The 26,097-nt window shown below is 50.2% G+C and overlaps 1 long non-coding RNA gene across 1 annotated transcript; it reads left to right on the top strand.

Moving 5' to 3' along the window:
* The first annotated feature begins 216 nt into the window (after positions 1-216).
* Positions 217-26,097, top strand: LOC311423397. The gene is made up of 2 exons (XR_014685697.1): positions 217-275; positions 24,672-26,097. It is a non-coding gene; the product is annotated as an uncharacterized lncRNA (long non-coding RNA).

Here is a 26,097-nt window from a genome sequence, read left to right as displayed (position 1 = left end):
AGCAGCTTGCTCCCAGGACCATGGTGAGCCCCTGCCAGGAGATGCCGGCTGAAGTGGAAGGCAGAGGGCAGCAGGCTCATGTTGGAGGCTTCCTGCATGATTGCACACAATCATGGAGCTGGCTGACCGGGGTTACCTTTGTCCTCTGGCCCTCAGAGACACCGGACGATTGGAGTAGCTTCCAGCCACCACGTCTGGTTCTCCTCTTGCACTCCAGGAAGAACTGAGGTGGTCAGATTTGCCCTGGCTCAGCACGTGGGACTCTCCAGCAGGAGGTAAGTTGGCATCTCCAGAGGTGTGTGCCCAGCTATAGGGGGTGTGAAGCATGGGGAGAAGGTCTCTAGATCTCTGGATGGTGGCTTTCCTTGAAAAAAGTTTTTCTCAATGACCCTGGTGTAGCAGAAGCTGCAGGATTGTATAGAGACCTCTGGGACCTGGGCAGACCCTAAGATTGGATCAGAATAACAAGAACTAGCTTACTAAACAAGTTATACAGACATACCTGTGAATTTATGGCAAGAACTACTCAGAGATGTGGGTTTTAAGTCTGAAAATCTTGCTTTATCAGTACATAGTAATGCAGCCAGCGCATGCAGTGAAGGTGACTCCTCATGGCCAAGGGCAGACCGGGTGACCAAGCAGTGCAGAAGGGGGGCTGCAAGGAAACAAGTGCATCTTGCCTCATCTGTCTAGGTGAGAGGGAACTCATGGCTTTGAAAACCAAAGGGATTGCTGCGATCAATAAGACTTTTGTCCCTCTGCTCTTTCCTTTGGAGAAGTCAAAGTCTGGTACTTCAACTGAAGGCCATTTCTCTCTTCAAAACCTATAAATTTCTCCCCCTCACCCTACCAAAGGCTGCTGTACATGAGTTTCTACCTTTGCTTAGGACAGCTGCAGAGCTGGGCTGTCACTGAAAGCTTCGCTTGATTTTATGGCACCTCATATGTCAGTAGAAATCGGAGTTGCTTCTGCTAAACAGGTCTGTTCTGATGCTTTGGTGGCTGAGATGTAACAAGAATACCTGATAATTTCTGATTATTCTTGGCACTAGGCACCATATTATTGCTTATGGGGACATCAGCACTGGGATCCTGGGGATGTTCTGATGGAGAAGTTTTACTGAATGTGGCTGAATCTGTCTCATGCGTATGTGAAAGGGACAGATATGAACTTTCTGCTCTCCATATCATATTGACTTTTTGGAGCTTCCTCTGTACAGGAAATGTCAGCAGAGTGGCCACAAACTGCATCTTTCATAAAAATGTAACAGTGCTTTCCACATCCTGGCTTTAATTTGGCATGACTGGGAGACAAGAAGAAACATTTTCCTTTCCCTTCCTCTTGGCTCTTGATATCGTGATGTGGTCAGGGCCACCATGGTCACTCTCTGACCCGAGGGTTCTGGGATGGACGCAGATGCCAGCAGTTTGGGCCCTCCATAACTCTGTTATGCTCCTATACATTCAACCTTCATTGCTCCAAACCAAACAGACCAGTGTCCTCAGCCCCAGAATGAGGTCTCCAGCTGTGTGCATCACAGCTGTGCACATCACAGCCTCTAGCACCCTGGGGAACTCCTTCAGAGCTTCCTGGAGACCCAGATCCAAGAAACAAAGAGAAGAGGCAACTTTCTCTCCTGCTCCTGGCTCTGCCAAGTTAACAGGATATTTTTGCTGGAGAGCTGCACTAGTCTGGACTGCTGACACTTTCCTGGGATTTCTGTGGGGCTGGAGAGGGACAATTTCACTCCCTGGGAAGGTGCTGGTCACAGCTATTTTGCCAGGCCCCAAAGCCAAGCAGTGAGGCTGCTTGGCATGAAGCCCTGGAGATATCTCCTGAAGCTCAGCACCCACCCACATCCCCTGCAAGTCCAGAGAAGCCTTCCAGGCTCTGAGAAAGCCTCAAAGCCCCTGAACCTTGGCTGGTCCCACAGCACTAATGTTGCATAAACTTCTAATGAGGTATGGTGTCGCGTTCTCCGTGTCCTGTCTGCTTTTTGTCTCGGATGAGCCAGGCAGCCAGCAGATCACCTGCACCCAGCCATGTGCACTCCTCCTCCTCCTCTCCCTCCTCCTTCTCCTTGCCCTCTGCTGCCCTCCCTCCCTCTACGCTTTGCCCTGGGGGTGAAATGCCTCCTCCTTGCCTTGGAGCCCCGTTCTCTCCCTGCCCATCTGAGTCTTCTGCAAGCCAGGAGCCTTTGCAGCTGCTTCCAAGGACAGGAAAGCAGAGAGCTCCCCGCTGCTGCTGGCTGTCACTCTGCAAAACCCCGAGCCAGCAGCCGCTCAGAGAAGGAGCGCTGCCATTGCAGTCAGCAGCCAGAGGGTCAAATCCTTCCAGGAAAATGTAATCACTTCCAATGAGCAGAAAAGCAATTTAGACGAGAGCTTTGTGGCTAGAGATTACAGAGCCCAGAGGCCATGTGTGTTCAGCAGCTCTCCCCAGCCTGGAAGGGAGCGGGGAAGCTGGCAGCTCCCCCCGTCCTGCTGCTCGCCTGGAGCTGCTCCATGCCAGGAGACGAACGCGGACCTTCCCCTGCTGGCTCCAATGATCCAGGCTGCGTGCAGACCCACTGTCCCTCAGCATCCCTTGGATCCCCATCCCCAGCCTGGCTCCCAGCCAAGATCTGGGCCTGGAGACCAAGGGGGGAGGCCTGGGTCTGTGCAGCTCCTAAAAGAGCAGCGAAAGTTGTCAGACGAAGCGTTCAGCCAGAGACACCTTCACACGACCTCTGTGCTTTGGGCTCACTGCCCGGCTCTGGCAGCCCCATGCCCCTCATACAAGATGTGATGAGCTAGGCCGTTGTCCCACCTGAAAAAAAGAAAAAGAAAAAAGAGCTCACATCACACAGGCTCACACAAACCAAAGGACCAGCAGCACAGAGGAGCACCTCACACCTGGCAATGGGGCCAGTGGGTTCTCAGTACCCAATATTTTGGGACTGGCTGCTTCAAACAACTTTCTTATGACCTTACATGTTGAAGCCAGCAGCTGACTCAGCCCCCCAAGCCCTGGACCAGCCGTAGGGTTACCACTGCCGCCGGCTGCCCCCCATGTGCCATGGGGTCGTTCCCCCTTTAGCACAGCACGCTCTGCTCAGGATGGGGTCAGCAACTAACGGGACCACCTGGATGGTCCCATTTTGGGGAGCTGCGGTCAATGTGTACCATCAGAGCTGTTTGCACATCGCTGTCAGCTGCAGTCACCCTGACTCAGCTGCTCCAGTCCCTCTGCTGTACACCTGGAAAAGGTTTGCAAAGCTTTTGTGCTGTGGGCTGAGAGGTGAGCCCAGTTCGCACGGAAGAGGCTGCATTTGCTCTGTGTCATCCTGGGCTGAGGTGAGAGGAAGTGTTCGAGTCTCAGATTACACAAAGGCTTTCAGCTTGTCCTGAAAAGTCAAAAACTTAGATACTTAGGAGCCAAGTCTCCCTTCCAAGTCTGATTTTGAAGTATTTATCCTTTTGAAATGTTTAAGTATAATTAGCTTAAATTTCAAAACAAAGGGTCATCCGAAATGGAAAATAGATTTTTTTTTTTTATCCCTTAAGAATGTCAAAACACTTCATTTTGATAAATTTAGAACTCCTTCCAGATTTTTTCTGACTCAATAAATTAATCAAACCCGACCTTTTCTTAAAATAAGTGTTGGTTTTGAAAAAAAAAAAAATCAACATTTTCCAGTGGAAAAATATACAATTCATCCAAAAATTCTTACCATGTTTCCATCCTGACTTCTTGTCATGTGTCTCTCCTATGCTGCTTTCCCAGTAACTATAATCCTGGCTGGATTAATTAAAGTGGGCAAGGAGACAAAGTCAGGAACAGCTCCAGCCTGAACAAGAAACTTTCTTTACAGGCTCAGAGATATGTTGAGAACATTTCTTTTTGCTTTATTTCTACAATTCTGAGGTTGAGCAGACTTCAATGTGCAGTGTCCACAGGGAGCATTTTCTTTGCTGTGACCTGTGACCCTTGAAATCCCCACCTTTCCTCCAAGTGCTCATTCTCTCTTTATTTGCATTTCCCCTAAAAACAAACTTCAGCTACTGAGCCTATAAACACAAATTTATTGTTGAGACAATCCAGGAGATGTTTAAAGAAAATCCTGACACCTCCTTGAGATTTAACTTGAGAAATTCAGCTGGGATGAGACACTGATCCAAGATGAACATGTGTGCATCTGGAGCAACTTCAGTGGTGGAGTCCACAGACAAGCTCTGGTTTCTGCAGCATTTATTTACACCAAAGAGACTGACACAGAAATTAGGCCACTGAAACAAGCCAGCAAAACTCTGTGGCAAGCTCTGTGCAAAGCCATTGACAAAGCAAGCTGGAAAGGGGTCAGAGAGATGGTGTGGCACTGGGTGACCTTTGGTCTTGGTGATTTATCTCTTGTGGCATCTTCCTGCGCCACAGAGCAGCACAGTGCAGGCAGATCCAAAGGGAGGTGTTTAAAGCTGCCCTGCGCTAGTGCCAGCGTACTACCTAGGGAATGCTGCCCAGGCCAGCACACCTCCCAGACACACCTTGCGTGCAAGCAGCTCTTTCCTACGGAGCAAGGTGTCCTCAGCCAGTCTTCCCACAGGGCAGGAACCTCCTCCAACCTGCACTGTGGGATGGCCCCAACTGGATCCAGGCAAAGCCCCTTGGGGCTGGACTAACAATTTCACCTGCTGGGCTGGGAGGATCAGTGCTGCAGCCCCTCTTTGTTTTACCTGCACAAACTGTGTGACCACAGAAGTTTGTGGCAGCTGGGCTGAGGTTTTATGGTTGCCAGTGGCACTGAAACATGAGATTTATTTCCTCTGTGAATCCAGTGCCCAGCACTAGCTGGAGTGGGATGACAGTGATTTACTATGAGTGTACGCCTGTTCCCGCTGCCCACAGTGCTAACATAACACTGACACAAGCCCCGTAACTTCTGTGAGTGCCTTAGGACTGCTCTGGATGTATGCAGCACGGCTGGCGTGGCAAGCAGCAAGGTGCAAGGTTCAGCTGCACTGCCCCAGGGAGGACCATGGGCCTGATCCTGTTCTCAGGCAGACAACGCTCCACCACCAGCCTGGACAGACAACTTGTTTTCCCTGGGCATGAAAAGAGAGCAAGGGCCAAGTGCTTCGCTGGGATTCATGACCAATTTGCTGACGCCTGCGAGGTGCTGGCCAGGACAATGGTGGAGAGCTGCAAACTGCCTGGCCCCATGGCAAGGGGCCACTGGGTCCCCTGGGACCACAGGCAGCAGGTCCCCAGGCCAAAGGGGACTTGTGTGCTGTGGACCTCTGCCCCCGAGACCGCCACCTGTCAGTGCTGTAAATGAACCCCCTGGTGCAAACAAGCCCAAATTCCCAGTGGGCTCCCACCTTCGCCCGTCTCCTCCAATCAGCTCCCCGAAACACACATCCTGACACAGCCACCACGCACAGCACCTTTGAATGAAGTTGCCATAGTTACTGGTGCCTCACAGCAGCAGGCTGAGCTCATTAAAATGATTTGAATGGCTACCCTATAATCAAGGCGCTCAGGGAGGGGAGGTCTGGCGGGGAGGAGGGCCCTGGGACGTGACGGGGGCACGGGCTGGGAGCAGCTCCAGAGATCGTGGTGCACCCAGAGTGGCTCGGGGAGAGGCATGGGGACAGTGTGGGGCTGGGGCAGGTGTGTGCTCGCACCTTGTGCTGTCCCCTCTTGGAGAAGAAGGAGGGTGTTGGGGTCTCCTTCCCTGCAGGGACCCCCGGTGCTGCTGAGGCTGCAGGCAAGCATCCCCCCATCATGTCCACACACACTCCGTGTGATGGTTTCCCAATATCTGGGGCAGCCCGGGAGGCAGTGCTGGGGGTCTGGAATCAAGAGTAGCTTGAGACATAAGGCAGATCTTTCAAAATATACCTTTCAATAAATATTTTACAAATTGCTGTTTAAGAAAACAAACAAACAAAAAAAAAAAAAAAACAATAAAAAACACATCATTATTGGGTTCACCCAAAACATTCAGCCCAAATAATATCTCACTTTTTTTTTTAACTATTATTTTTTATTTTTCTGCAAGACAAGGCTGTGAGAAGCAAGTATTTTGGGGTTTAGCTTAAACCAAAGCAGAACTAAAAAATTCAGTATTAAAAATATCATAGAATACTATGAGAAAAAGCGCCAGGGGTGCTAAAAATATCTTGCTATTATATATATATATATATATATATATATATATATATATCTCAAAAGCAGGTCTTTCTGGAGCACTTCTGCTCCAGGAAGGAGGTGGCTGTGGCATCCTCAGGCAGGCACTGCTCAGAGCTGCTCAGCAGCGGGCTGAGCCCAGCTCTGACTGCGTGTGGGTGTGGATCCCTGAGGGAGGAGGTGGCACAGGGTGGCACGGGGTGGCACAGGGTGGTACAGGGTTGCACAGGGTGCTCCAGGTGCTGGGTGCTGCAGGCTGCCCATCTCCCTCCTCCTGCCATCCCAGCACCCAGCCCAGCCTCCCATTACCACAGAGCCTCTTCAAGAGCCCGCTGCCTCCGCTCAGCCTTGCCAGCTGCTTGGATGCAGAGTGCCCTTCTCAGGGCAATCCACCAGGGCTCCCACACGTGGAGGAAGCCCAGGTGAGGATTTTCTTTATTTTCTGCATTCATGCAGGGTGTCCATCTCACTGGGGCCAGTCCAGCCCGACACACAGGACTGGAAGGGTGTGTGCGCATCACCACACCACACTTCTCTGTGAGACATGGGGGAAAGCCTCCTGAGCCTCTCTGTGGCTCCAGGGTGGCTGCTGCAATAACATTTGGGAGCTGCCCATCGTAGATGAGCTGCAGCAGCAGCGACTCCCTTCTTCTGGGAGCAATGAGGTCTGCCCCCCTGGTCCATCTCCTCACATCCTTCCTCACCCAGGGGATGCTTCATTGTGCCAGGCCACGCTTAGATCCCCCGGGTGACACTGGCTTTTGGAAGCAGCAAAGGCAGCTCTGTGTGTCTCCCACTGGTGTTTTCCCACAGCACAGAGCATCCGTGGCAGCTCCCATGTGGCCGTGACGGTTCCTCCGCCCCAGAGCTCTCCACCTTCCCCTCCCCACAACAGGCACAGGCCCGCACCCCTTGCTGTGCAGAGAGCTATCAGGGTACACGGATAATCTTTTACTCTTCAGTACAAATAATTTATTACATTAAAATAACGTTTTTAAAAAATGAGTACTTTGGGAATAATTCAGGCTCGCCTGCGGAGGCATTTTTCAAAGTGCCATAATAGGCACTTAGAAATGGGTGGTTATTTTTATTCTCCGAGCCTGTCAAGAAGCTGATGGATCGAATTGGCTGATGACAAGGCAGCTGAGTGCTCGTAGACGGAGACCACAGCGTGAACGCGGAGCCTGTTACAAATGAGCAGCTGGCTCAGGTCGCAGCTCTGCCGCAGCAGCCCCGGCTCCCCCCGCTGTGTCCGGGTGGGCTGCGGGCAGGGAGCCCCGAGCCAGCGCCCCCTGCTCCCCATCTCTGTCCTGCAGACAGGGACCAGCCTCACCCGCCCCACTCTCCATCCTGGTCTAGGTGAAATTCCCCCTGCATCCTCCCTCCGTTTCCCAGGGGACGAGTGCCCTGCTGGGGGTTCTGGCTGCTCTCCCACCCCCTGCCCTGCTCACTGCCCTTAAGGGCCCCCTGGTGCCTCATCCTGGAGACTGAATGCTGCCGAGGGGATAAACCTTCTCCCTGGAATTTACCATCCCTGCATCCCAAGATTAGCCAGAGGAGAAGGCAGGAGCCCCACCAGCAGGACCGCTGCTGAAAAGCCACCAGCCCATTGCAGCAGGGTGGGAGTGCCACCCAACAGGTGCCCAGACACGTCTCCTCTTTATGGACATCTCCTCGTGTCATGCTTCTCACCCTCCTCACCACAGCCAGAAATAAAACGTCCTCCTCTGCCTTGCCCCACTACAGGCAAGGCTGCTACAGACATTGCAGCCAGAGGCCTGCTGCTGTGCCAAGGCAGCTGGCAGATCCAGGGATGGGGTCTGGGTGTGCAAACCTGGATTCTGGAGGGCATCTCCTGCCTCCCAGAACAAGGCTGGTGTGGCTGGGAGCATCCCAGCTTGCACATGGGTGGTTCTTGGTGGAGAGTTGTGCACCCAGCAGCTAGATTCACTGCCTCTCTGCACCTGCTGGCTCCTCATTATCCCCTTCCAAGCATGGAAACCTGATTTCCAGTGAGCTAGAAGGCAAACACCCAGTGTATCCCTATCACCCCCGCACCCTGGCTTGTTATCCCTGCAACCTCTGCTCCTCTCAGCCCACCCGTGTCCCCATGCCCCTCAGCTGTGCAGAACCACACCATGGCACCAGGAGGCCTTGGGGCACCTCCACTGGTGGTGCAGAGCTCACACCTGAACTAATGGGGATCCTCCCTGTCCCCCGTTCCTAGAGAGGAGATAGAACCTTAGGATCAGGGATATACACAGCTAAGCAAGTAACAGGGCAAGGGGACAGAAGATGTTGGGTGCTTCTACAGCCCCAGCCTGCACCACCTGCAGGCACTGATCCTGCTCTGCTCCAGGGCAGAGCTTTGTATCAGCATTAGTAGCACGGTTTATCCACGTTTCCTCACAGCAGCCAAGGATTTGTGAGATTTGCTCTGCTTCAGGAGGCCCGAACAAGGCTGTGGGTCACATCCGTCCCTGGCCTCAGCGTGCAGTCACTCATGATCTCAAAGCAGGGTTGATTTGTCCTTCCCTGCAGCAAGGAGTGGGGTCTTTGCTTGCCGAGGATGCTGCAACCCAGACAAGCTGAGCTGGGGCTTGCAGGACAGATCACTCCAGCTCCTTCCCAGCCCATGGGCACGCTGCATGTCTCAGGTGTTTCCCTGAGACATCTCCCAGGATCAGCTCTTGGTGTGAAAGAGCCAGCTAATCATATTATGTCAGAGAGCTTGGAGAGGCGAGGGAGGGAGCTGCAGGCGGACCCGCTGTGCCTTTGAGCTGTGTGAATAATTGATAAGGCCACTCAAAAGGGCTCGCGCTGCGGTGCCGAGGCATCAGCCAGCCCTGCCTCGTTCCCTGCTGCTTGCACTTCCCCGTGCTCAGAGGAGACCAGCGGAGCATCCATCAGAGCCTGCCTGCACCAGCCTGGATACCAACAGAGCCACAAAGGCTGAGACTTGCTGGGGAAGCATCGTCCACAATGGGTCTCCTGCAGCTGGGAGTAACCCTGGTCCATCTGCCTGGGTCTGAGTCCTTCCTGCTCTTTGCAGAGACTTGGAAAGGAAGATGTGGACCTGGTACTGAGACAAGAGCAAACCCATCCAGTGTCGTGGCCAATGTCATGAAGAATTTACTTTGTGTGGAGACACATATTCCTGTATATAGGCCTGGCGAACACAGGAGGGAAGGCTGGAGCATGATGGATACACCTGAGCTCCTCCAGTTCTGCTTTCCACCCTGCTGACCAGCATGGGCATGCAGTGCCACCAGCAGCTTGAGTCTGCAGAGATCTCAGAAGAGGAGCAGAAGGTGATGTCTGCCAGGCGTGGGGCTGTACTGACTGCACTGGTCCTGGGGCAGCTGCAGCTCCTGCCCAGCTGGCTCGGCTCCTTCCAGCTCTTCCAGGCCAAACTTATTGGAGAGAGCTCCACAGCATTTCTGTGCAGCTTAGGCTGCCCTCACCCTGGGTGTTTTAGCCTGTCAAAGCCTGGCAGGCTGTGGAAAAAATGAAAAGGCACTTTGCTTTGAATTTCAGAGCCCAGAAGTTGCAACGTCTTCCTCTCTTACAGCCTCCTACCTGCACTTTCAAAGCTCTCCTGATGCTCACAAATTGATCCCATCTTCCTGGGAGGCAGGGAAGGATTACAGGCTCATCCCTGCTGTACTGTGGCACAGAGATGGCAGCATGGCATCATGAGCTGGATAGAGAGCTCTCTGTTATTCTTCCTCCCACTTCAACCTTTGAAAGTGACAATTTCTTTGGGAAACGTGGGTCAGGTTAAGGTGGGAAAAAAGTGGTGGTGGATCTGCTGGGATTTTCCTTTCAAACTCACTTCCCTCAGGATGAAGTTGAGGGCTGTGGAAGATTTGTGCCCCTGCAGTGCAGCCTGGTTGATGCACTTGGCCCTCCCTGGCCCTGCAATCATACGGAGCCAGGAGGGGAGGCAGGGTGCACCCCCTACCTGCCGGTCCTGACCCCAAGCTTTTATCTCACCTCTGTCACCCTGATAGCAGGGCTTGTCCAATCAGAAGCAACAATCACCTTTGACTTTTTTGGGTTGAAAAGCCTCATTATGTTGGATTTTTGCTATTTTAGATTCTCTGCAGCTCCCTTTTATAATAATTTTTTTCAATGTCCACCCAGCAAAGGCTGAAGGGGTCACTGTATGACGTGTTGTGGTGCTCAGTGGAGATGGGGCAGAACTACCACACTGAGTGAGGCTAACCACTTTGCTAAAATGGGGATGAGTAAGTAAATTGCACACCAAAGCATTCCTGCCCATGTTTCTTGCATGAGGGGTGCTTCTGCAGCAAGATGTGTGCTGTCCATCCTGTCTCCCCCAAATGGAAGAGGACCTCTGAGCAGGATCAGAGCCAGGAAAGCAGTTCTGCTGAATGATGGACACAGTGGCTATCACTGAGTGGGAAACCTCAGCTAAAGGCAGGAAGCTGAGTAGCAGTGTTTGTCCATAGTTTACTCCAGAATCCTGTTGTGGTTACTCGGATGATCAGTCCTGATCGATGCTGCTTTGTCCTTTACTCATGAGTCCATAAGAACAGCATATTTTTGGACAAAGGATAGTAAAATCTGTAGAGCAGAGCTGAGTCCCTGAGTTTGGTGACTCACAGGGGCCATGGGCAGAGCTGAGGTGTGCCCCCTCCCACCGCCCCACCTCAGCCTCTCATCACAGCTGGGAAGATGTCAGAGTGGTCATCCCCAAACCTTTGCTGCAGGCTCCTTTCTCCCACATAGTGTGAGAAGTTCCTCTGCTCAGGCTCAGCCAGCACATAAAGGTGTCTCTGTTCATTTGCAGCCAGAGCATGTTGTCATTTTTCCGTGATTTAGTATGATTAAGAAATGCTAGTCTGTGGTCTGCAGTGAGTGTATTAACATGTGATGCCTCAAGGCATTCTCATGAACAGATGCAGACACATAGGCTCAGACCCCCATTTTTTCAGCCAGCAAGTGGAGAGAGAACAGTTCATGGGCTATGGTTCAAACAGGATCTGAAATATTCTCCTAGCAGAGAGTTTTCCAGAAAAATGAGACATCTAAAGACTGGAAGCAAGGGCAGATTTAACACATGGGAGAGCTGCAGACAGGCATACTCTGATCTCTGTGCCCAAAGAACAGAGCACTGCAGGGACTTTGCCATACAGCAGAAGTCACCTCCTTTTCTTTGAGCTCTTGTAGAGCAGGGAGGTGGAGTCACATACCCTTTGCCCCACACTTTTGCAAATCCAACCGCTTTCTCCAGGTACCTTGTTAAGGGTATTCCCAGTAAAGGCATCACTTATGGGCTCCTCACAGCTCCAAGGAGGGCTTACTGCAATGTAGGGATTTGTTCCTGAATGAGTTCCACGTTGCTGCCTCTCCCTGCTCCAGTCTAGACCTGTTTAGTTGTTCAAAGGACAGACTACTGCTCCGCAGGCATCTCCAGACAAGTGTTCAGTGGCTTCAGTTCCTGGCTCTGTTTCCTGCCTGTGCCACTGCCAGGATGTTATTCTGGACTTCCAGGGAGACTGGAGACCCTTCAGGGGATAATCTGGCTCAAAGGATGGCTCGGAGCGGGGACAGAAGCAGAACTAGTCAACAGCATGTGTTCTTGCATTTACATAGAATGCTTGGGGCTGGATCAAATGAGGGTTGTGGAGGTTTAGAGCTTCATAGGCATTCCTTTTGTGAAGGGCTGATTTCTGGATCTTTGATACCTGGCTTTTGTCAGCTCCACACGCTGGGCAAAGTCTTCTTGTTCCCAAGGTGTATGGTGGAAACCAAAGGGAGGGCAGCCATTTATAACACTGACCGTCTCCTGAATGCCAAAATGGCCTTTGTAAGGGTTAGAGGGTCTTGCTCTCATCATCCAGGTGCCTTCCAGCCACAGGGGCTTTCCAATGATGGGCTTTCCTTCAATGGGCTTCCCAAGTCATTCTTCTGCCCCTAAAACCGGCTGTGGCTGGGTGAGATGTCCAACTTTTTGAAAGCACCCAGGATCAGGCAGCAAATGAGAGAGGTATTTGGGGTCTGTGTATCTAAGGGCTGACCACCATGCTGCAGTTTCCCATCTATCAAATGCTTTATCCTCTTGTCATAAGCTGAACCTGAGGGATGGGGAGAAGGTGATGGTATTGGCTCCGGGTCATTTGTGAAACAATATATTCAAAAGTAAATGAGGTGCTAAAGATTAATTGCACAGAACCTTCAGGGACTTGGGAAGGGAATCTTTCTTCACGGAAATGTTGAACCAGATTGGAAAAGAGACCTTCTAGCCCAGCTGTGTGCTGCTGTGTGTTGCTGGGTGCACGGCCAGAGGTGATGGGTGGACCTGTCCACCCTGACAGGTAGTCAGTGTAGCCAAAAGGAGGGCCTGAGTGGGTAGTGAGAACTATAGCAGACTGAAAATGAAATAAGAGGTATAACATTTTTGTTTTAGCTCCTTCATCATGCAGGGCAGTCACATCCTCAGTGTAAGGGAGCAGAGGGCTTGGCCACACACACAGGCAGGCACCAGGATCTGTCTGGGGACCCAGTGTGTGACTGCAGTGGTCAGCTGGGGGTGTCTGGGTCCCCTTCCCTTTCCCTGACCCGCCCCCCCCCCAAGTGCTGACATTTCTTTCCAGAATCCTTGGCTCTAGCTTGGACAAAATTCAGAGATGGGGGATTATTTTATTTTATTTTATTATTTGCTATTCTCCACCCTTGGACACCAAGAGGACCCACAGTTTCAGCTGAGGCTCACAGCACATCCCTCAGCTAGGAACAGCCCCTTTCACCTCACATTTCTTTACATGCTAAAGCAGAGAGGCACACCACTGCTCCCAGGGAACCTCCAGCCCGTGCTGGGGAAGGTGAGATCCCATTGACTCCTTCTGGGCAGCCAGGAAGGGCTTAGACCGCTCGGAGATGGCTCATGGCTTTCATGCTCCTGCCTGCTCAGCTGCACCTGCCAAGGACAAGTGATAGGTGCTCACAGAGCAGCAGCACCCTAGGAGTTAACGATGCCTGTCCCCATCCCCACAGCTTCTTGTTCTTTGTTGCCAGTTCTCAGCCTCCCCATCTCCATCCTCAGAAGCCATTAGCGTGAGCGGCTTCATGCTTCCCTCTAGTGGCCCCAGCTCCCCTCCAGCATCACTGCTGTCTCTGACACTTCATCCCACTGCGTGCCACTTCCGTGCCCCACCATGTCCCGGACCTCAGCTCAGAGCAGTTGTGTGCACAGAGATCCTTTGGAGTAGGCTGGCCCTGAGGATGGGTCATGGTATGGCTGCCTGGGAATGAGCAGCCCAGCGTGATGCTACTTGTCAGCTGTGAACACGGGAGCTGTGAAACACTTGCTGTGATTTTTGAGTGGCTCTTTCATCACCTTGCAGGGGGTTCATGCTCTGAGGTGGTGTTTGAAGGTACTTGTCCATTAGCAGGGTGCAGCAGACTCTGCTTCAGAGCAAAAATCCTGAGGTTTTGGTATCATCTCTCAAACTTTTTTTTTTTTTTTTTCCTTTTTGCAGTCTGCTGTGAAATGCTGACTCAGCTTCATTTCTGTACCGGGTCCCCAGATGCTTTCTTCTGCTTGGGGATTGCCCCAGAAAGGGCCCTGTTTTTGCAGTTGAGCTCATTCTCTCAAGCCAAAGCCTTGACTGAGTGAGTCCAGTGACTTCTGTAAGTGAGGGGTGTCACTGTCATATACTGTCTGGGATGGTGAGCTCAGGGTTTTACTAGCACAGTAGGTTACTGACCTAAATAAAGCTCCTTATGTCCTAGAGAGCTGTTCAGGCTGTAAGCTTCACCACCAGGATGCATTGAACAAATGTGGAGTGGGCCCTACTGGGGAGGAATGTATCCAACCTCAGAGCTAGAAGATATAAAATGAGAACAGGACGGACCAGTGCTCCAAAAATACACCTGGTTGGTCTTGCTGGAATAGCAAGGAGAAAGAAAATGACATCCCTCTGAGAATGAAGACTTTGTTGTCCCATACCAACAGGATGGCCTCACCAGATGTCTCCATGCAGGATTTCAAATCCATTCTCAAATCCATTCCTGCAAGTGTAATGCAAGGAAAACAGCCTGGCAGCTCCTGAGTGCACACAAGCAGGGACCAGGTTGGTCTCAGTGTCACAGTGTGCATTTACAGGTACACTGGGCACACACTAAGGACATTCTAACTTTTCCATCCACAGGCCAGGAGATGTCTCATTGTGTTGCCTCAGTAAAATGGAACCATCCCAGCAAAATGCGAGAAGTCCCAGTTTCTGGCACACACCATTTATTCTTCTTTAGCCCTGTGGGTGCTTCCCAGTCTGTCCCAGCCGCACAGCCAGGTCCAGGCAGCTGGTGGCTGCTCCTGTGCCACTTGGCTCTCGCAGAGCTCGCTTTGTGCAGACATAAAAATCAACAAAAAGGGGCCACACATCACAACCTCCCGTGCATGTCACAAGATAATTTTAGTACAGAAGTTGTCTTGAGCACTTACATCTCCCTAAGGAGCTGGGCCTGGTAGATACCATTCATTTATCCATCACCATCATGACAAAAGGCAAGTGAGAAAATGTGGCTCTAGGCCTGAGAAGTTTTTAGCAAGGCCGATCACGCCTGATAATTAACATTGAGAGCACTGAGCTCATCCACTTCTCTTCATCTCAGCATTGTCCTTGTCTTGCTACATTACTTTTTGGCAGTGGCCCAGCCAGCACACGAGAGATATTGAACTGACCTTACAGCAAGGCAATAAAGCACATGCAAAACAGCAGCACCCATCCCAAAACAACAGACCCACAGAAGTCAGCCAAAACACTTCTGCCAACTTTGTCAACCTCCACATATGTCCCCCCCGTCTCCCCTGTGAGAGAAATTGGCAGGGGAGAAGCAGGGCAGGCTCCTGGGCAGGACTGCTGCCACCACTCGGTGATGGTTCTTTGGACAGACCAAAAAGACTTGGGTGTTAATGGAAGTTTGTGATGTCAAGTTCTGCTTACGACCCTGCAAGATGATGAAGCCCATTGCAATATCTCCAGTCTAGGCTTCCTGCCTCTATAGGGAAAAAGTTCCTTACTGTAGCTGTACCTTTATATTTACAGCTACTACTCAAATAGGCATGGTTAGGTCTTGTGCACTGGGTACAGTTTATTTCCCCAGCATGAGAAGCAACTGTGTTCAAAAGCCTGATGGGTTTTTGTTTTAAAAGAAATGAGCAGAATAAGAAGAAATAACAAACCAAGCCCTAAAGAAAGCATCAGTAATATTTGCACAGGACAGTAGTGCACAAGCGTGGCTCAGCTGTACCTGTAGCAGCTGCAAAAATAGATGTGGGGATGGCCACGACAGGAAAAGTGGCCATCGTAAGACTCCCATGCCACACAGTGGAAAAAAGCAGGACATACAGAGAACCTGTCTGACCCTGTACAAGCCCTACTGCATCATCTCTGTCATGATCTGTGTGGCTGTACGTTGGCAAGCATTCCTGGTCAGACCATTACCAAGTGTTTAGTCTCTCCTCTGATGCTGGATACCTTCTGCAGCAGGAGTATTCCCTTTGATCTCGTTCCAGTCTAGCAGACGTTAATGGGATGGTGTGCCTCGGCCAAGCGCTCTCGCAGATGGATAGCCTCCTCTGATGCCTGTCATATCAATTGCTGCAGCCATGTAATCTGCTCCTCGGAGTGCGTGATTGTGCCTGACCCACCGGACCTGATGCCATTCTGCTTCATGTGCTCTTTGCTGGCCTTCTTCAATTCATGCCTCAGCATACACTTACACTGATCTCTGCTGCCCTACCATCAGATTTGCAGCCCCTTGGCCTTCAAATTGCTTTCCTGACTCTCAGTGGGCTTTGGAAGTGTCCTTTCATTCTTGCCCCTGAAATCACATTTGAGCTCTGCTTTGCCTTTCCTTCACTGCACTGTGGGGGAACTGAACTTTGCCTGCAGCTGGCTCACAGCTGCTTGAAGAAAGAAGAACCAGAAGACCTGAGTTTTCATGTGTTTCCTGTATGATCCTGGCAGGTGAAACCCACCCTACGTATTGGACCAGTAGAAGAGCTTGCTCTTTCTGCCTCGATATATAGCTTTTACGTTAGCTTGCAGGGAAGTCTTCAGTCAACCTAGTAGGTCTGATCCTGGTGGTACCCAGCTCCAGTCATGTAAAGTCAGCCACTAATATATGTTAGAAGCATGTAAATGCATCCTGGACAACTGCACTATGGCTGTGCTGGCAGAGTGAGGCCACACAACCTTGGGGGTCAAAGCAGACTTCACTCAGGTACTCGTCTTCATGCCATGGGAAGGAGAGGAGCAGTACCGAGCTGCCAGCTCATGGGACAGACAAGCTCCAGCTGGTTGGGATATCTGCTTCCAGGTCAGCCTGGGCAGGGGGAGATCTGGCACTTGAAGATTGTGCAGGAATGCAAGACTGGCACCTTGCTGCCCAGATCTTCAGTTCAAACTGGTATGGAGGCTTTGCCCCCTGTGAAGCAGTGCAGTTATTACTTGTCTGGCTTATGAGCCCCCGACTTCTCACTGACACTAGTGAAATCCTTGTCAGGACATGTTCTGCCCTAGAAATACAGAATAGCTGAAAAGCTGAATGCAGAAACCCCACCACCATAAGTGGCCCCAAATCGACACACAGGAGGTGACGTGCCAGCCCAGGACCTCTCCTCCCATGTATCCCCTGTACCTGTGCAGCTCCAGAGATGCCAGAGGCACTGCTCTGACACATCCCGATGTCAGTGTTAAAGAGGGATCAGTGTTGCCTGGTGCTCACAGCAGCCTGAACATCCCTGTGACACCAGCAAAGCTTTTCAAAGCGTCTGGCTCAGCACGCAGTAGGTCTGGTGTCAGATGTGGAAGCATCCGATCTGTGTGTCTGACGAGCTGGTGGGTACTGGTCCAGATGGCATCGGTCAGAGTTGGGTCAGGCCCCTCTCGGGGCTGCTGGTGTGAGCAGCACTTAATGCAATCACTTGACAGGGGCCAAGCAGATCTGCATCTGCTGGACTCGCACCCTGCAGGTTATGCTGTAAATAACTGCTGGCACCTGGGAACATGGGAGCAGCCAAACTCCTGGCTGCAGACAGGACACGTCTCCACCGCTAACCCCCACCAGCATGGTGCTCCCTTTGCAGCTAGAGCAGCCTTCGGCTCCTTGACTGGAGAAATGCTTCCCACTAACAGGGATCACCACGGCCAAGTCCCTCAGGGAGTCTGTTCTTGCCTTGTGTCAGGGACATCAGCTGTAAAATCACTGCCAGTTTAACTCTTCAGTGGCTCCAGTAGCAGCCTGCATCTTCAGTTGAGTCTCCTGAAAACATTTAATAGGCCAGGCTCACAGAGGTTGTGAAGGTAATATCCATGCTATGAGGAAACCAGGGCCTGACCAGATATCTCACTATGGAAATGGAGGTGATGTGTATGTTTGACAAGGACACCTGTTGTTGACTCTATTTCTGAGAAGAACTACTCCCCTCCATCTTCTGGTGTGCCTCCATCACACCTGGGGGCGAGGACGGGACATGGGCAGAGACTGGTGCTGTCAGACTCACCCTGGGCAGTTCCTGGCAGAGACCGTTTTGGCCAGGGAAGAGGAACAGAGGTGATCCAGCCCTTCTCCCTGAAGTTCTCCTCTTGTGTTTCCTGCTTTTGCTGTTTGTCCTATGTCACAAAAAGCACCCGAGTTTTAATTTTTCATCTCAGACAAAGACATTCTTCCGCACCAAGAATAAGTTTTTCTTGAGATGGGATTCCACCTCTAGCCATGACTCAGGTTCAAGTCATTCTGTTGTTATACGATCCGGCTCCTTCTTTGCATATTTTGATCATTTAGAAATGATTCAGTGCCCCAAGAATTATTGTAAGGGCCAATATAGAGATATTTTGGGAGTCTCAGTATTGCCTTTGTATCTGAAAAAGGAAAGAGCCAAGACATTATAGCCTGTTATAAATACAAAAACAAATACAGGCTGTGTGAGCAAGAGCAGTTACACAGCTGCTTCACTCCACATGAACTCCATCCTGTAGGAGCCACTGTCCCAGAAGCAGCCTGCAGCGCTGGGGGACTGGCTCTCGCTTCAGACCCATGTGCTGCGAAGTTGCACTCAGCCTCAGCCTCAGCTCCTCATGGAGGAACCACGAGCCTCCTTGTACCTTCCCAGTCTGTAGCACATCACCCATTTCCTGGGCTCATTCCCAAGACAGAAGACTTAGCCAGGATTCCTAAACCTCACCAGTAACGTGGACACAGATTATCAAACCCATTAAGTACCACATTGATTCAGGGATTTTAAACCCAGGAGGCACCACCAAGGTTACTGGGTAACCAACATGCAGAATGTTCTCAGGGGACTCTTGCTGAACCCAATCATTTGCTTCTGACTTAAGGAAGTCTTCAGAAAAGCAGTCCTGGTTTTATCTTTTTTTTTTTTTTTTTTTTTTTTTTTTTCCCCTTTTTTATGGATCAATTCACTGCAACTTTACTGCGAAAAATAGCTCTGGCTCATGTGTAAGATGTGTACGCTATTGTCCTATTATAAAGCCATTGTCATGTTGTTATTGTTATGTTGTCATTTCATAAAATGACTGAAAACATGAAGGTTTTATGGGAAATGCCTAATCTTGGATACTTGGGATTATTAACTGAAAAGGGCTCACAGCACCATTTTATGTTATTTTTATTTATTCAGCCACCCAGACCTTTATTCTCTAAGCTCACAATAGCAGATATCATTTCACAGCATTATCACAGCTGAGAACACCAGTGGTTACACAGCCACTACTTTTGTACCATTTGTGTCTGTTTTTTTCATATTTATTTGGGCCAGGAACAATAAGTTCTGCGTTCCTGGCCCTTCCAGGTGGAGCAGAGGGTCACAACATCAGGCCACCCTCTCCAGGCTCCTAACCACTGAGAAACCTGAGGGGACACAAGAACAAAGCCTTTTTTTTTTTTTTTTTTTTTTTTTTTTTTTTGTTTCTTCCCTATTGAAGAGGAACAAAAGCAAAATGAGGCAGGAGCTGACAAGAGAGGCTGGGGACAGAAAACAATGGTCTGGTAGAAGCTCTGCAGCACGGGACCTGGCTTGACCAGGGTGCTCAGCTTGCTGGTAAGAAGGTGACCAGCATCATGAGATGTGCAGACATTGCCTGCAGGCATCCCCAAGGAGGTTCAAGACCTCTGCTTCAAGAAACATGTGGAGAGCACCCAGGGACAGCATCAAGAATGGTCAGAAGCCTGGACACACGTCCTTCAAAGAAAGATGGGAAGAGGTGGCACGTTTAGCTTGCAGAAAGGTAGGCATGATAACAGTCTGCAAGGTTATAAAGGATTGGGACAGAAAAGAGATTAATCTGTTCTCTGTGTCTGCAGTGGACAAGGCAAGAAGAAAGGAACTTAAGCTGCACAAGAGAGATTCATGGCAGTATCTGGAAAGCCTGTCTAGCAGGATGGATGATGAAGCTCTGGTATGGATTGCCTGGAGAAGGTGTGGAGTTTCCATCACTGGGAGCCTTAACAGTTAAGGAAACATCTTTAGGGGATATCAGTAGCATTCGTCCTGCACTGGCACTCCATTTGTCACGGCTGCCTGGCCCAGACCCCACGGAGGTGCACCAGGATGGCACCCAGCTGAGTACAGGGACTGCTGCTGGAAGGGAAGGGCACAGTGTCCCTGCTTTGCTTGCTGACCAGCAGGCCAAGAAAATTAAAGTGGAATAAGCACAGGAATGGAAACAGCATGGGGGGAGAAACATGGAAAAGAAAATTGCAGAAGAAAAGTGGCAATAAGATTGCCTGCCTCCAGCCTGGGGACAATGTGAGTGCAAGGAGCACATCACTGAAGACTGGCTTCCTGATATTTGTGCCTTCTCCAAAGCCCCCTTGGGCAGATATAAGATGGACAGATGCCACCTTGCTGTCCTGCTTTTCTCAGAGGCAGTAGACCCAGGCCCATCACCAGTCTGCATACCTCTTCTAGGACCATCAGACCAAAAAAAAAAAAACCAACAAGCTCTTGTGGTATGTAGATTTTTTCACGTAACAAAAGATGGAAGTGAATTGTCCACAGCCCCTGTCAGTCACTAAATGCCCCAAACATTCAGCTGTTTGCAAGAATACACAGTGAAACGGTCCCAAATCACTGCAGCCTGGACCCTACAGAAGAACCAGCTTCCTCCCTTTTTCACCAGCACCTGACTACGTTGGCTGCAGTGGCAGATCTTGAGAGAGTCTCAGAAACCCTTAGATAGAGACGGTCTTTGCCAGCCTGAGTTTGTGGGAATCCCCGAATGCCCTCTAGTGGCCTTGTTCCCAAAATGTCCCTGCAGCTATGGGCACGAAGCCGCCGAGGAATGATTTCCCAGAGCTGCTGAGGACACGCAGCTGGGGCTGAAGTTAATGGGAGCCGCATCTGCTTAGCTCTGCTTAAAATCAGGCCCAGCACATTTCCCCTTCCTTCACAAGGGGACTGAATATCGCTCGTGTTTGCACAGTTCATTGTGTTTGTTACCCAGCTGAGTTTCTTGCTCCTATTCCTACTCCTCCTCCCCTCTCCTGTGACTGTTTGGCCGCGGTGGCTCCAAGGTCCATCAATTGCCTGTGGCCAACAGGGGTCCTGGAGGGGTGGGAGCAGCAAGGGGGTGTTCGCAGCAGCAGGAAAGAGGGAATTATTTCACAGGCAACCTTTCCTCTCCACAACCCCCCACCCCTCGTACCTCCCCAGGATTTATTGAAGTTGGACTCAAGTTAGATGTCTTTCCACTACGGGAGACTGATGCTGTCAGAGCCACCCCCCGTGCCGGTGATGTAACCGTGTAACTCAGAGGCAGCTGCACTCAGACTAAAGGACAATTATCTAATAGTGAGATTACAATTAATTCTGCTGAAGGGAAACAATTACCCTTTCAGATCTAAATGGAGTATAAAAAAGCACAACATTTACAGATGAAGGAAGAGGGCACACACTTCCTGAGGGCTACTCTTACTCCGTGACCTGGCAGCATCCCTGGGCTGAATTTGTCAGGCCCCACAGTCCAGTCCTGCGGGTATGTGGGGTGGGAAATCACTTCCCTTATGGACGGGCTGTCACAGCCCATTGACTCACAGCCTGCTATGGCTCCCTGCACCCCAGCCCCACGTGAATTCATCTGCACTCCCGGTGCCCCAGCCCATTGCAGCCCCTCCACCAGGCATAACCCTTGTGCAGCCAAGTGGAACCCCCTCCCCATGGCATCTGCCACAGAGGTGGACAACCACCACTGGCAGCCAGGCAACAGGCCGCATGGGAGGAAAGGGTTAAATGATACAATTCCCCTTTTCACTGCAAATAGATTTTGCTCTGCTCTGCCTGCAATACTGTTTATCAGCAATTGCAGGCTTTAAAATCCGTACTTTACAAGTGCAGCATAACCTGCCAGTTATAATTGGTTGAATTATACCTCATCCCTGATGCAACTCTTGATGACTCTCTGCCTCAGCCAGAAAACTGATAGGAGACAAGTTTATAGCTCTCTTGGAAAACACAATTATAAATTGCATCCCCACCACAAGCCCTGGAAAGCATTAACTGTTTCACTGCAGTTCCCCAGGCATGGAGGTTTCACAGCCATTTCTTTCCCCATGGAGGAAGGGAGAGGAGGAGAGAAAAATCACTGCCAGAGGAATTCAGATAGATCCAGTGAAAAATAATGGAGAGGAAAAGAGGGATGTACTGGCCCGGTTCCTATTTGCACCAGGATTCCCTGTGTGTTTCCAACTCTCAGGAATATGCCCAAGTGTTTATAGGCAGGAGAACCACATGCCAAGGAAAGGTACCAGGAGGTGCACTGACTTTTGCCATAATTGCCCTGCAGTCTTACATAGGCCAGGTTATGCCACAGTCCCAGCCCTGCTGAAGCTACTGTGGTCCCAAATCCTTCACTAGGATTTTCACTAGCTGCTCCCAGCAGCTGCTCTTTATACCATTCCCTTTCCGTGTTACAGGGCAGGAACTGGGAAACAAATATCATGAGGACTGATAGGGGGTGGGGGCAGAATCCCAGTGCAGACAGAGCCTGCAGCCAGAATGGTTCAGAAGGTGCAGCATCACCCATGGACCAAAAGATCATGGGCCTTTGAGCATCATGATGAAGACCAGACATGATGAACTAACTGCAGCTTACCACCCCAGCACAGATCAACCAATTCTCAGAGCAGCTGTGTCACTGTGCTTACAGGTGGACATCGTTTCTTCACAGCTATAAGAGGTGTCTTGAAGCATTTCACTCTGCTGTCCAGGGCTTGTCACTGGGGTATAGCAGGGCCAGCTAACAGCAGACCTGTTTCTGCAGTGCTTAACATGGACGTGTCCTGATCTGAACTTGAACTGTGCCCAGCCATTGTAATGGGCTAAGTCCTGGACTAAGGTCAGACCAAGCCTATCACTAATCCTTGCATCCCTGAGGTCTGCCTGGATTTTGTGCTGCTTCCCTTGAGCAATAACACAGGGAACAGAGGGCACAAACCCCATGCAACTACAGCCTGGCATGTTTCAAAACTGCCTCTCTTCCCTTCAGAGATGGGATTAGTTCCCTTTCAAAAGAGAGAAGAAAGAAATCTGTACTGAATTTGAATCACTTGAAATAGGACTAAAAGCAGCTGCTTGCTTTGCCTCAGGAAGTACAGCTCTTCTGCAGGAAAGAAAATGTCCACCAAATGCTCTGGATCTCCCCATAAATAAGTGGAATTTTTAGTAAGGTCTTTAGGAATGAGCCTGATTGTCCTGTGGGTTGTGATGGACTCACATTAGCCTTAAATCCTTGCTATGCCACAGTTCAGAGTTTGATCTGTAAATGGCCTATAATTAAGCCTGAGATGGAGTTACCCTTGCATACTGGGAAACGATACATCTTTTTCCCCCTAATCCTTAAATTGGTCTCACTGAGCCTGTGCTGGCACTTGTAAAGCCTGATGTATCCAGGCAGCCTGAGAGCAAAGCCCTGGAAAGCCTTCTGCTGGTCCTGCCTCTGGCAGCCTGTTACACCACCCGTTAGGAAAGGACCAGCTGATGAACGGACCTGTGGGACAGGGGATGCTCACCTGGTGCTCACCTGCGTGCAGATTTCTGAATGGGAGCTGGGTCACTGGCCAGAGCAGTTTGGAATGGTGCTTCTGGAGATGTCCTCAAGAGAGGATATTGCCAAGCATGGCCATACCCTAAACACCACTTCCCAGCACTGCTCATGTCCAATATAGCCTCCTCCTGCCACAAGGCTCCCTCTTTCCTTCTAATCCTGAGGATCTGTACCCTGGGCAGAGGACATATGGTGAACTGTCCTGCTGTTCCTGAGCTCACCAAGGTGTTTGCACTAGGACAGCCAGAAAGCTTCTTGCTCACTCCAGAGTTTTCTTCTTGGAGCTTTCATCAGGAGAGACTGTGTTTAGTTTTCTTAAACTGGTTCATCCCTGGAGGAAAAAAATGTCAGCGATTTTTCTGAACCTCTTTAACCCTGGCTTCCCCAGAACATGGTCCTTCCAGGCTGTGGTGGCATGAGTCAGCAGGAGCCTGCAGGTCACTCTTCTGTGCCACGCAGCCTTGTGGTGCACCATCTTCCCTCTCCTCTCAGCTCCTGCTGACTCAGGGCACAGAAGCAGCTTGGAGCCAATCAACCCCTGTCTCCTCTTTTCAAATCCTCTGAAATATGGGCCCAGAAATATTTACAGTCTCTCTGTCTGTCCCTGACCTTCAGCTTTTATTTGCGTACGTAAATTTTGTTCTATTCCAGAGCTACAAGTTTCATATCAGGGCAGTTCAATCTTTATGAGGATAAAGTGTTTGCAGTGCTCTTAAGCTGCTTAACGTAAGCATGTGTGTGAAAGATTAACAGCTTTATAAGTCGGAGCAGTTAAGTGACAATATAAAGAGAAAGGAAAGGGGAAAACATCATCAATCTAAAGCAGCACAAGGAATATTTGAGATGAATTACTGAAGGGAACTTGCTGCCAAGCCCAGCGGTGTCTTGGTAAGATGCACCAATGACCAGTGCAGGAGCCCTCTCAGGGGAAAGGTAGACGCTGAGCAGCTTTAAAGGATCATCTTCTCTGCAGCTCTCAAACTTGGAAGAGAAAGGAAACTCTCTAATTATCCCCTGATATTTATGACCATCATTTGGTGTTCTGTTCAAAGCAGACATCTGAGTGGAGGAAGGAAGAGACAGACTCTTAGCACGGATAAATATGAGCTTCCTAAAGGCGCTGTCAAGCCCTCAGAGATCAAAGCCAGCCCACAGCTCATGGGTGCACCACAGGGCTCCTACCTGCCTCCCTCCCTTCCCATCGAAAGCATTTGCTGGAGACACTCATCCCTCCTTCTGCAGAGGCTAAGGAAGTTTTCAGGTGGTTGTAGCATGTCTGGTGGATCCAGAGACAGCCTCATCAAAGAACTAATGTGCCCCTTGATATGAGATGGGAGAAGACTAGGAAGAAACATCAGAATATAAAACAAAGGTCACACTACCATTTTTTATTTGATTTACAGCCACTGCACCTGCGTAGCTGTCCAGAAACCTCTCTGAAGATTTCAGTTGTAAAGCACAGGGTCATGCAAGGACAAAGACTTCTTATGACCTCTGGCAAACTAGCTAATGTCTGTGTCCTGGATTTTACTTACATGCAGTAAGGGATAATTCTGCCTGTCTTCCAAGACAGGTGGCTGGTTTATTAATGAACAGTTGCAAAATGTTCTGAGATCCTCTGATGAGGCATCTCTGGAAGAGCAAAATATGATGATGCCAATGGAAATTGGCTGTTTGGCTCCTGATTTTAATTGCATACAGAAAGAGAGCCACACACCAGAGCTTAGCGCGTGAAACAGGAAACATGAGGCATCGGGAGAAACTGAGAACGGTACCGGATGTCAGCGAGCAAATGCTGGAGCTGTTCTTTGCCAAAATCAGGCATGGTGAGCTTGGCAGGAAGAGCAGAAGGCTTCGCTTGGGTCTCACTGGGAGAGCTCCTAAAATACCACCTGAGCTCGGATTCACCAGGTTCTCTCTTTGTCGGACTGTGGTTTACAAGCAGGAGCAACGTACCTGCTGGAGGGCTGCCTCTCACCCCCACTCTGCCATGGAGTTTGTTCCCCTTGTTGGAGCCTGGCTGGAGGCCTGGCCTTGTGGGACCCTGCCCTGGGAGTCTTGGGTTTTCACTGAGAACCTCAAAGTGCACGTTCCTGCCTTTCTGTGACCACCCGTACAAACATCTAGAGGCCCGTGACAGACATCTGCTGCTTGGAAAGTTGGCCTTGATTAATAACATCCTCCAGAGCACCATTACTGGAGTCGGGAACGTTTGCGGATGGAGCATATCTCTCTTGGAAAATGACTATTCATCAGAGCAGAAATTTTCCTCCAGGGAACCGCTGCTTTTGACAAACTTCAGCACTGAATAAAGAGACTGAACAACAATATTTCAGTGAGGTCAGAGGACTCCACTTCAGAGTTACTGGAATTTCCTTTTGTGGTGAAGCGCAGCACTGCAGTAAGGCCCAAACACCTCCATTAAATGGAGCAAAATTCAGCTTTTTTTTTTTTTTAATCCTGATGTGAGCATTTGAAATAGTTTTAAAATATTTTTTTTTGTTTGTTTCCTGTTCCCTGTGTTTTCGTTTGCTTTTCAATTTGGACCAAATGAAGTCCATGCCAGTGGAATAGGAAATCTGACTTCAAAAGCAATTCCAAGTTGGATGGCAGTGAAAATGCCCCAGGTTTGCAATCACTGCTAACAGCAGTCTGTGGTGGTGACAGGCAGGTGGCCAGGACAGAGCAGAGGAGTTCACAAACATGTTTCAGTGTTTGGTGTGTTCCCTAAACACAACCCAGGCTGTCCTCAGGGGAGAATAACCCCCCACTCTCTGTATTGCAGGAAATCTGTGCTACGCTAATAATAAAGATAACCTGGATAGATAA

Source organism: Aythya ferina (assembly GCF_964211825.1).
Source record: "Aythya ferina genome assembly, chromosome: 24".
Lineage (NCBI taxonomy): Eukaryota > Metazoa > Chordata > Aves > Anseriformes > Anatidae > Aythya > Aythya ferina.
Note: the sequence above shows the minus strand (reverse complement) of the source record. Positions and strands in the feature narration are given on the sequence as shown.